We start from the raw sequence: 12498 nt of genomic DNA, 5'->3' as shown, positions 1-12498 counted from the left end.
GGGAAAACTATTTGCCTAACCACCCACACCACTGAATGCTTTCTTGGAATCTGCTGTGTGTTTAAGATGATATCCTACCCACACACATGTAACCTTTACCTTTTTGCAAACCAAATCTGATTCTACAAGGAAAGCACAAAAGTAAAAATATTTTTCTCTCAAATTATATCAGATTTGTTTCCCCTCAAATTATCTCAGGCTAGTTTTAAAAATTGTAAACTCTCCCATATCAAGCATCTAACCATCCACTGAATTTGGCTATGCAACTTCAGTTTTTAGAGAAGGTGGTAAAGTCTCTATTTTTAATTGGGAAAAATTAAGGGTTACTAAGAGATATAGAAATAAAACTGGATTTTTTTTTTTTTTTGCTTTGTTTTAGAGTGTTTCTGGAACTTACTTTCTTTTCATTCCTCAGTAGCTTTCTGGACTCTATCCTGAACTAAATCTTCTTTTGTTAAAGTTACCTTTGACCTGTGACTTGACTAAACATGGGCTTTTTACAGTACATGGTGCTTGATCAGTCTATGAATTCAACCCAATTAACATTTTCTCTGTGGAAATTGCTGCCGTTGGCTCCCATGACATCATGCTTGTGTCCCTCTTTTAGTCTTTCTGACAACTTTTACCCAGTCTTATTACTCCCTCTTTTTACTTCACGTATTGTTTAATTATTGCTTCTTCCCTGGGGTTCCATTCTAAACTCTCTTCTTTTTCGTTTCTACATACATTCCCTGAAAAAATTCACTAAGCCATGAATAAAAGTATCAAATGGACATTGATGAATCCAGACTTTCAGTCTCCAGCCCCATCTGCCTGCCTGCCCTGGCAATACAAACACTTGAATGATTATTACATAAATAAATATACTTCTAACTTCTACCACTGTTTTCCAAAACCACAGAAGCCATCTTTATTTTGGTTGGCCATTTTATCCTTGGCAACAAGCACAGTCCCTGGCACATGGAAGGCTCTCAAAAAATCGTCTTAGATGTTGAAGGAGTGACCTCTTTTTGGCATCTCCTGATGCCCTCTAACTTTAATCAGTCACTATATCTTTTTGCTTCTATCAACTCACAGATATTTCAAATCTGCTTTTTCACCATCATCCCCAATGACATTCCTTGGAGGATACAGTATCTCCTGCCTACCATCAGCCTTGACTCCATCCACCAAACTATCAGTGTTCTTACTTTTTAGACCCAAGTATGGTAGATGTACTCTCCTGTTCTTGAATATTTAATGGATCCCAAATTCTTCTAGTAACAAATCTAAATGCCTTAGCCCATTCTTCAGGGTTCTCAAACCCTAACCTGACTCCAACCTCTCTTTCCAATCCCATCTTTTCAGTATATTCATCCTGTAATTCAGTAACTGCAGATGTCTCAAGTGCCCTGAACAGTCCGTATTCTTTTTTTCCTATGTTGGTTTCCTCTGCTCTTTTGAACTTCTTTGTCATCTGTGTCTTGAACTCTAACACCTATGTGCATCTTATACTTTTAACTTATAAAATCCTATTTTTTGACAGGTTGTTACCCAGTAGTCCTTGGGTGCAACTGATGAATGATGAATAGAGTCATAACACGAATGTAAGCTCACTTTCTCTGACTTTAGACTCCGTCGTCTTTTGTGCTAAGGGGACCCTGGTTCCAGTTCCCAGCATATACTCACACTTTGTTCTTAGTCATTTTTCATTGTCATCCCTCTCTGCTGACTGCATTCAGGTCACCTTTTCTATATCACTGTCTTGACTCTGCTCAAACCATGATCATAAAGAGATTTGTGGTAAATATCCTTTTATCACATGCATTGATCTTATTACTGAGTCAAAAACCAGGGTGACCTCATTTTCTTGTTTTTCTACTGTACCTTTAGTTATAGAGTGCATTTCTTGATTCATTTTTAGTATATCTCTCCACTCTTGAAAACATTGTCACAGGTCTTTGAGAGGCTGAGTTGGAGGACAGCTTACATAGGTAGCTGTCTTTCACATGCAAAATCAAGTCTTTTCATTTCTCCCAGCCAAGGTCCTTGGTCTGGGTTTGTCACTCTGAGAGTCTCACTTGAGGATTAAGGCTGTGGGAGCCAGCTGTGAGTTCCATCTCCAAACATCGTTTTCCCATGGGTCTCACTGAATCCTCAGCCCAAAAAGCATTTCTACTAGGCTTCTTAGATAACTAGCTTATTAAAATGATTCACAAACTTAAGCCAAGAAGTATAAAGCCTGTATAGAAAAGGTATCTCAAAATTAATATACTACTACGAAGGCTGAAGTGGGAAGACCACTTGAGGCCAGGAGTTCAAGGCTGCAGTACGTTATGATCATGCATGTGAATAGCCACTGCACTCCGGGCTGGACAACGTAGCAAGATCTTGTTGCTAACATAATAATAATAATAATAGTAACTTATAAGTGACCCAAGAATGATTAGCTGTTGTAGTTTTAAAAATGAATTATATGTATTCTCTGACATTGATAAAAAAGTACCAATGGTCCCACAGCATCCTACAATGATAGATGATTTGTGAGGAGTTTATGTCAGATTAATTAACTAGACAATTTATAAATGTAGCTACTAGCAAGGCAGATTCTGGATATCTTGAAGGACCAGGGGAAGAAAAAGAGATTTTCCCATATTCAGTGAGGTCATTTCTGCAATTAGTGGTTTGGAGTGGGTCCCCTTAGCGGAGTTTAGCTGGATGGAATTTGAACTCACTCTGATATAATATGATGGGGTAAAATGTTTTGATCATCTGCCATTTATTGAGATACTAATCTATTATCTATTTAGGCTTTCTTCAATTCATTTCTAAGTAGCAAAAAGGAAAACATCTGTAGGTTCATGGTGATTATAATAATGAAAGAAAACCTTTTGTTCAGAAGTAGAGCTTTCCTTTAGGCTGAACCCCAGGAAAAATGTTTTATTTGCATCTTTATTATAAAGAAAAAATGGCATAATATAGTGGATAACTATAGTGTACATATAAGGTGTATAGTCTACAACTTTTCTCTAAGAAATATAAATGTAGTAATAGTCATATGGCTGTGTTTATCGTGTTTTTAAGGTAATCATGAAATTCAATTGAGTAAAACTCTATAAACAGCAGAAATACAGTCTATGTGTGTGGTTCTGATGAATTAGCAAGAAGACTTAAGATTTCTCAAATTCATAAAAGAGGTGAGATTGTCGAAGGTGTTTAGGGAATGTGTTTACATAAATGTTACATAGAAAACATAGGCTCTTTGAGGATTAAATGCTTCTATAAGCAAATTTAGTAAAAGGATACCCTTAATTGCATAAAGATTACTGGGGACAATAAAAATACATACACACGTCATGCTATTATGAAATCACAGGTGATCTGCGGATAATTTACGCTTGGTTAAACCCCAATAGATTTTTTTCTCTGTATCATGTTGATTCATTATTTATATTAGATTGGTTATCTATATTGATGAAGTTAAACAAAGGGGCTGAATTTGTCTTTGCAAGACATTTTTACATTCTAACTATCCTTCAAGATCCAACTCAGGTACCATCACTTCCTAAATTTTCTTTCCCCTCTTTGTTTATACGTATAGTCTATTTTGCACAGCATACCTAACTGTATAATTTTATGCTTCAATTGTTTGAATCACGTGCACAGTTCTGTTGTAGTTGAAAAATTATCCTAATGTAATACAGTTCAATAATATGAGACTTTTAACATATGCCTTACATAAAGATGGAGTTTAAAGCCAAGACTCATGTACTCTATCTGGAAATCTAGGCAGCACAAATTCACTCAAGACTGAATGAGCCTTACAGAATCAGGTCAAGGTGGTAGAGTTTTGGAGACATTGAATGTTGTTGTTTCAGCACTGCTCAAAATAGCTCTGCGTGAAAATATATCTGTAACTCTGTACAAAATCATGTCCATTGAAACTTTTCACTGTTGCTGGGATATAGGTTTTATCTAACATTATTCTATTATTGCTTTTTACTACAGTGCATAAACAATATAATTCTGCTTGAATTTTGAATTTTCTACTAGTATATATTTCATATGATTTATTAGTTATTCAAAATATTCTGCTATATTTTAATTGTGAATCTTGATACTTCTCGATTTCCATAGTCCAGATTCAATACACACAATATTCCAATGGGTCATCATTGCTTCCATTAAGATTCTCCATCTCTGTCCTGGAATTTACCCTATCATTGAAATTACGGTTATGTGTAATGAACAAGCTAACTGCTCTAGCGTGGAAACATGAAACCTTATTTGTGATAATGAGATTTGACTTGTCTTCTTCCTCTCACTTTTAATAATATCATAATGTTGATGCATCTGAATGTAATTGGCATAAACAGTCTTAAGAAATGCTTTACTGCACCAGAAAACATAGATTATAATTTAAATTATTATTGTTTTTCCAGACATTGACTTTTGGGGCCAGGCCAGATGGATTTCTGGTTCTTGGATTGTGCTAATCAATATAACTGTAGCTGTATGTTTTCAAGATTAATTTTATGACCATATTTTCTTATCTCAATAGCAAGAACATTTTTCATTCTGTTGTCTATTGGAATGAGCAAATTATTTTTGTAGAACATTAGAGGGTAAAAACTATAAGAAGGCAAGTGAAAAAATTCCCTTTCACCTACTTTATCTTTTGCCCCTCCTTTATTCCTTTTCTTGTAGAAGAAGCAGGGGAAAGAGGAAAATCCCATTTTCCCTGCTTCTCCTATGTGTAGATAGTAGGAAATTAAGTAAAAAATAAATGTTTTACTTGACCTCTTATTGATTATTTATATTAGATGAAAAGATAAGAAATAGATAATGGGGAGAATAATCTCTAAAAAATATTAATTCACAATAAGTTTGGCTAAAACATCTTAACAGTAACCAATAACTGACCTGTATTTGACCAAAGCTATATCCTTGTCATATATACTCAGACACCCATGGACAGTATTTTTATGTGGAAGTATACTAATAATTGCTTAAGGTAGAGCCTCATTTGGGAGGACAGGTACCTAAAGCCTTCAGTGTCTTGGGAAACCTCTGAGATCAGTGGGCAGCAGCCATGGCTTGTCTCTGTTTGGTCTAGTGCTTAAGTGAACTTGCTAACTAAAGCCTTCCTTCCTCCTGTGGGAGTGAGTGAAAAACATCTCTCATTAGTTGCTATCCTGGCTAAGTGAGTGAATCTGATGTTTTTGAGTTGCATCCACTGGGTCTGAAGTTAAATGTTGAGGTTTACTACTTATTATCTGAAGATCAGAGATCTTCAACTTCAAACTACTATGAATTTTGAGTTATTTGTAAATTTCTAGAGATTTTTGAGGGTGCCCAGCTGGAGTGACATTTATTCTTGGATTTTATCATCTCAAATACAGCACAGAGCATTATCTATAAATTATTCCCGTATTCTTCCTTTGTGGATATGTGTAATGTCATTTATAAAAAGAAATACTTCATTATACCTTTGGTCTTAGTGTAGGTTCTGTTTTATACCTTAAGAACTTTGAAGAACTATGTGTATGTATGAATACGTGTGTGTGTTTGATATCAATATGAGTATGCTTATGGTAATGAAGGAAAGAAAGAAAAGAATAAAAGTTAGGTGGGCATACAGAGTAGTAAGCATCTCGAAAATAAATCAAAGTAATAAACACATGGCTTAGAATGCATAATAATTATACTGATTTTCAATTTGTCAAATAATCTGGGCTATCATATTCCTAAAGCAGGCATGTTAATAATAGCATCATGCTGATTTAAAAGTGTATACAAATAATCCTCCACCAGACACATTCCTTAAATTAAACATCTATTATACTAAATTTTTGGTATAGCACAGTGTGTAATTATTTGTAACTTACTCACATGTATAGTATAGTATTGGAATTAGTGTGTTATAGATAGACTAGATCTTAGAAACCATCTAAACCTGGGATTTTAAATAGGTATTTTTTCTTGTGTTAACGCCATTGAAATGGTAGTGGTTGTGTGGAATATTGTTTGAGAATTCTGGGACTGCATGTAGATTAGGAAAAAGGAATTCTATAATTGATTACTTATGTAGGCATCAACCCAGCATAGAGAATGTTGGCAAGTATATTAGGTGTTTTGGCATCTCTTATCTATTTCAATATCCTGAACCACAGAAAAAAAAGACAGGCATTTATGTAACACTTCAGAGATTGTGCAACTCATTCACATATGCTGGCACAGTTTCTTTTCAACAGTTTTGTAAAGTATGCAATATTTCAAAGCCCTAGAGAAAAAACAGCTGCTTTTGTCCCTGGCTGGCAGTGATCATTTGTGGATCTTGGATCTGAATTCCAGAAGCTCCACAATACTATTCTCACAACAGCATATGCCAAAAGATGTCCCCACTGGTAGCCACTCATTCATATTGCTTCTGTCTACATTCAAATGTCAGGTGAGATTCATCTGACCAATGAAACCTGGATATTTGTCCTCCCACAACTGCAAAGGAATCTAGGAAATGTACATGTCTTAGACCATGTTCTCCAGAGAGCAGAGCCTGAGGCAAGGATTAACATGTTGACACTTTCTTTGAGAAGTACAAATCCAGCAGTGAGGGTGAAGAAAATGAGCAGAGAAAGGTGCTATGATGCATTTCTGTGTTGGTTCCTGTGTTCAGGATGTGTATCCACTGGTCTGTCATACTTCTCCAGAGCAGTTATAAAGAGGAGTTGATTCAGGGTAATCTTTAGAAGGGAGAAAGGAGGAGAAATTTATCTATGGCGCTTTCTCCCATATACATTTCCTGTTTTACTAGACTGGCCTCACCATGGGCCAGTTGCCTCAGATTTTCAACTTGTATAATTCAGGTCACTGTTGAATCCCACTCCTGGTACTGTGGCGTTTCCTCTAGGTCTGGAAATGTAGGGGAAACTTAGGGTGGATTGCTTCAACAACTGAGGGATGTGGACCATGTGCCCAGAACTTCATCTCAGCCTTCTCCCAACCTGCAAGCCCAGCAGAGTGGTGGCACAGTTCAGATATGGGTGGCACCTTTAGAAGGAAGAAGGCAGTCGAGGGAATCTAAGGATACATACCACGTTTTTACCCTATATAGTCAGGTTTTTGGTTTCTACCTTAAGAAGGCTGTTTTCACAATGTAGAAAGCTACCATGACATAGGGAGGGTACTCAAAAGATGTTGGGCACCCCCAATGGCAGATATTCATTACCACCTCCAGCACCTGATCACCCAACTAAAGCATGTCTCCCTTGTCACTCCCTCCACAGCTCCCTAGGGTTTTTCTTCCTTAGAACTTACCAAAATCTAAGCTTCACTAAGGCAGTATTACTTCTGTTTTCATCATCATTGTATACTCAGGAGTGAATACAGTGCCTGGTACAATACAAGTTAGGATAAATATTTGTTGGTTAGATGAATGAATGAATGAATACCAGATAGCAAATTATGAGCTAAACAATGGTATAGGTGGTTATTACAGGGATGAAGATAAAGAAAACAATCTTCACCCAACTTGGAAAAGTTTCACAGAAGAGGTGGGACCTGGGTTAGGCCTTGGCATATAGTTTTAACCAGAAAAGTAAAGAGAGTAGAGATACTCTAGGCAGAAAAGCCGTGAAAGTAAAGATACATATGTGGAAATGGTCTTCATTTGTTCATAAGATGATGAAGAAACCAATGCTCTATCAAATTTCTGGCAAACGTATTAATACATATATTTATCTATGGACTTCTGCTGATCTCTAATTATTTTCGTGACTGAGAGGTCTACAAAGCATTGTATTGGAAGCAGGCCTTAATCTATCATGTCCAAACCTCCCCTGAGAGACATTTTCCTTCAGTGACCTGGGAAGCTGAACTTTCTTAATTGGATTAGTGGCATTTTGCTGTTTCAAACTGAAACAGGATCTACTGCCCTATACTAGCTAGCGCTTTATAATCTCCATCATCTATTTTGTGGTCATTGTAGAAGCATCAGAGCTAACCCAGGGAGACAGGAAGTGGCATTAGAACTTTTTCTGTTTTAGCCCTGCTTAGAGATGTAGTCCAAGACGATAAAAACAATGTGACCTTTCTAGATCAGAATACGTTTTCGCTGTAGAGCTGAGGTTCACAAAGAAAAGCCTAAAGGAACTTTTCAGTGATTCAGGGTGGATATCTCCTGGGCATTTAATATTGCAAAGGGCCTTAGATTCAACCCACTTGCCCTCGGCTATTTTCTTCTTGAGAAAGTGGATCCTACGAACTTTAATCCCATTTACCGAAATATCAAAGCAATCTGTACTTTATATCAAATAATTATATCTGAGGTAAGCTTAGGAAATTTAGTCATTTGTTGAGGGTTGTTTTTCCCATAACAAAGTCTCTAAATAGAATTATCAAGACTATCAAATGTTAATTTGTCAAGAGAAACAGAATAGCTAATAAGGATAATTAGATTTATATTGTAAATAGAGTATTATCATGAAGGCTTCCATGTCTCCTGAAGGAAGTATGACTGAAATATGACTGCAGGGAAGTCTTAATCAACCAAACTCTAGAGTCATTTTCTCTTCAACGTACGACAGAATCTTGCTCTGAGGCAGCGTTAGGGAGAATGCCACCCTGGCATTTTAGAACTCTGGTCTTCAACTGTGACTTATCTCCTGAAGAAAAGCACCCTTATTCATTAAATAGACAGGGAAAGGTGGCTGCCTGGCTTTCCTGGCTTTTCTGATTAAGAAGAGAGATGAGCATACAGCTTCTATCCCTGCACAAGGGCAAACACCAGCCTGCTGGCAGAATTTCCAAAGATTCCAAGATTTCTCATGGATGAGGCTTCCAGTGACTTTTCCCTCCAAGAGTAGACATTGATCACCTTGTAGCAGAAGCTCTGAATACCTAATGCCTTTTCTGCCCTTCTAGGACTCTGAGAGCATTTGCTCTACACCTTGTATTCTATCTAATTCTGCCATCTCTTGTTCTCCTCCACTCCGAATGTTTCCTCTTATAACATTAGCCTGGTGAATTATAATTTTTTGAGAAGTTGGTCTAAGGTACAATTTTAAATTGCTTTTGTGAAAACCAGTACCTGTTATTTGCATTGCAGGTAAGTTATTTCAATTTTAGGGCAGGGATTACAAATTTTTTTTCGTCAATAAAATCCCAAAGAGGACAGAAAGAGAAGGAGGTGTTTGCTAAAAGAATGAGATTAGAAAGACAGCTGCTGACAGTAAGTTTTTTTCCTCAGGAAAAATCAGAAAACTTCCCTTGTTCTCCTTCCTTGGCCCCTAATTAACGTGACTACCCATGGGAAGAGCAGCTGTGTCAGCCACTTCCCTTTCCTGTCTTTTTCAATGAAAATGACCAGAAACTGAAAGAAATTCACCGTGTGGCAACTGCACAATCTCAATTAAATAGCCTTGAAGACCACAGGTTAATCAGTTGGATCCTTGGTTATTGAAAAACTGATTGAAGAGGGACAGCTTCCCCTTGCCATGTACTGGCTAACACCACTAGTTTTCTCACTGTTCTCTTCCACATGACTGTTGGACTCCATTCCATGCTTCTTGCTTCCTCCTCTATATTCTCCATTTAGTTACTTTTAAAAAAAGCTTTATGTACATATAAAACTTTATATAATATATACATACACACTCAGTTTTGAAACTGTGAAACAAAACACCCATAATCCTATTGCCCAGAGATAAGCATCTTTAACATTTTCTTTGGCATTTGCTATGCATATATATGCAGTTAGTCTTGTAAAATTGGAATCATTCTGTATATTTTATGATAGTATAACTATTTCTCACATGAATATACACTTCTATAGTAAGATCTTATATGACTATATGTTCTTCTATTGTATGAAAATCCCATTATTCGGTGTAATATTGAGTATTTATGTTGTTTTGAAATCTTTTGTCATAAATAAGACTGAAATGAACATTTTAGCATTTAATATTTTATAGATATACCTGGGAATTTCCTTAGGGTAAATTTCTCAAGGGAGAATTTTCAGATCAGATTATAGATATTCAAAGAGTCTCCAGAAAGCTATTATTTATTTATTTCCCATTTAATGCCAAATAAGTGTTGATTTTTCAACATAGCGTTATACCATACAATATTAAAGATGAAAGGTCTTATGTTTGATTCAACTTTTTAAAAATGTAAACTTTTATAAGGAAAAATGTAATTTCTTTAATTTATATGAACATTCTTGACTTCTTTGGTTTTAAAATTAATTTGGACAATACTGCCACGAGTTTACTCTCTTTACGAAGTATTGACAAATTAAAATTAAATACCTTTCCTTTTATTTTAGGATCTCAGATAATCCTCCACAGAAAAGCCCATATGTAGGATCTATGTGTCTGAACACAAATTCAAAAGTCCCATCCCTCCTTGACCTACCAGCAAATGCATTAAGAAAACAATATCTGCCCCCTCTATAGCAGATAGCAGCAGAACACAGGTTATGAGCAGCCATGCTGTGCTAGAAATTTAGTTTCTTCACCACTCAAAAAGAAAGAAGGAAGAGCTTTATACTAAACCTCTGTGGAATCTTAAGTGCCCCAAACCAACAGGCATGTTGCATTTTACATGAATGGATTCATTACTACTATTATGACCAAAGAGCAGTTACAAGGCATCCTCTTGTGGTACTAGTACAAAACGAATAGAGAATTATGGCCCCTACTCTGGAGCTGCTTGCTGAAGTCTAAGATCTGCCAGTAGCAAGCAGTGCTCATAACAAAACCATGACATTGAACTTGACGCAAGTAGAGAAAACAAAGGAAAACATGCTACCCCAGTAACTACCATATAACCACCTAAAACAGGATAATTACAAAGTGAATAGGGACACAGAAGAAAAAAGAATATAAGTAGTTTCCTGATGCCACAGTGTGGCATTGCTATATAGGACTAAGAAACAACTAAGGCAGACAAACCAGTCTGGCATGGAACTAAGAGGGAAGGTGGTTCCTTCTCAGTTAAGCTTTATGTTAGTGGTGCATTTAAGAGGTAGCATCACATCAGCAATAGCTGGTAACAAAAAATAATGATGGGATGTAATTTAATGTATGCTTAGGATCAAAAGAATCAACAATCTTTGCCCATTAACAGTTTAATCAGATGTACACATGGATCATATCACATGTACATATTTAGTTTAAGTCATTTATACCAAGCTAACAGAAAAAAGGATAGCAATTCCAAACATTTTGCTAGCACGTAACTTTGCAAAAAAATTAAATTGGTGAAGAAAAGAACCATGCAATTTTACATTTTTGGTGTGTGTTTTCAAGCTGCTTCCAAATTTATAAAATCACTTCCCTTTATAACAAAGGACTTTCAGAATCTAAATATCAAGTGAAATACTCCTGGCACTTAAAGAGTTTATTAGACACATACAATTATATTCAATGAAGTTATGAGTGAGCTTCAAAGTGGAAGATTAAGAATTCACACTGATAAAACCTCAAACGCATCTCAGAATAAATTAAAGCTTTTTAGCTAACATATGTGTCTTTATCAATTTTTTAAATGCAGAAGGGCCCATGAAACACACAGCAGAATTCAATGTTCTATGCTAAATGCAGAGAATTGTATAGTTCACAGCATGACTTACATATATTATCACCTTTCCTCCACAATGCTTAAAGCTATTAACACAAAGCAGAACACATCTCCACATTAACCTATGTTTTGCTGTATGTAACAAAGACTGCCTTCCTGCACCAAGGAAAGAAGTGACTCGTGAAATACTGAGTGGAATTTCTTTATCCAAAATAAGATTGAAGCACTGGCATACCCACAGCAGATGATCAGGAGCCAAATGCTTAATGGACAAGACCAATTCTTTGTATTCAGTCGAATAATTGTGTCTCAAATTTTTAGACTGTTGTGTTCGTTGCCCTCCTAGTCCAACCTCTTCAGCAGCAATTGGTGCTGCTTCAGCTCCAGCACTGGTACCTAGGCCACTTTCTGACACAGGCTGGTCAACAGGTACCGGCTGATGAGGAAGTACAGCTCCGACTCCAAGACAGGCACTGGGCATCTGGCCACGAGGGCTTGGCCGAGGCTGGGCACAGGGCGAGAGGTGGGAACAGGTGGTGGGCAAAGCATTCAGGCCCCACGAGGCCGGACCAGGCCAGGGCCAGGCCTCCACCCCAGGTGCATGCCACAGCCAAGCCATGCAACTCAGAAGGGTATAATTTAATGTATTTTTACCTGCAGTATGTGAACTTACTTATAAACAGTATTGATAATGTTACCTTTTTTTTTTTTTTTTTTAGACGGAGTTTTGCTCTTGTTGCCTAGGCTGGAGTGCAATGGTGTGATCTCAACTGACTGTAACCTCCACCTCCGGGGTTCAAGCAATTCTCCTGCCTCAGCCTCGGGAGTAGCTGGGATTACAGGCATGCACCACCACCCCCAGCTAATTTTTGTATTTTTAGTAGAGATGGGATTTCTCCATGTTGGTCAGGCTGGTCTCAAACTCCCAACCTCAGG

The 12498-nt window shown here is 36.9% G+C and overlaps 1 pseudogene; it reads right to left on the bottom strand.

Moving 5' to 3' along the window:
* Positions 1–11575: 11575 nt before the first annotated feature.
* LOC134739941 (bromodomain and WD repeat-containing protein 1-like) lies at positions 11576–12111 on the bottom strand (annotated as a pseudogene).
* Between the last annotated feature and the right edge of the window lie 387 nt (positions 12112–12498).

Source organism: Pongo pygmaeus, chromosome 6 (genome assembly GCF_028885625.2).
Source record: "Pongo pygmaeus isolate AG05252 chromosome 6, NHGRI_mPonPyg2-v2.0_pri, whole genome shotgun sequence".
Taxonomy (NCBI): domain Eukaryota; kingdom Metazoa; phylum Chordata; class Mammalia; order Primates; family Hominidae; genus Pongo; species Pongo pygmaeus.
The sequence above is the reverse complement of the archived record's forward strand: the minus strand, read 5'-3'. Positions and strand labels throughout refer to the sequence as shown.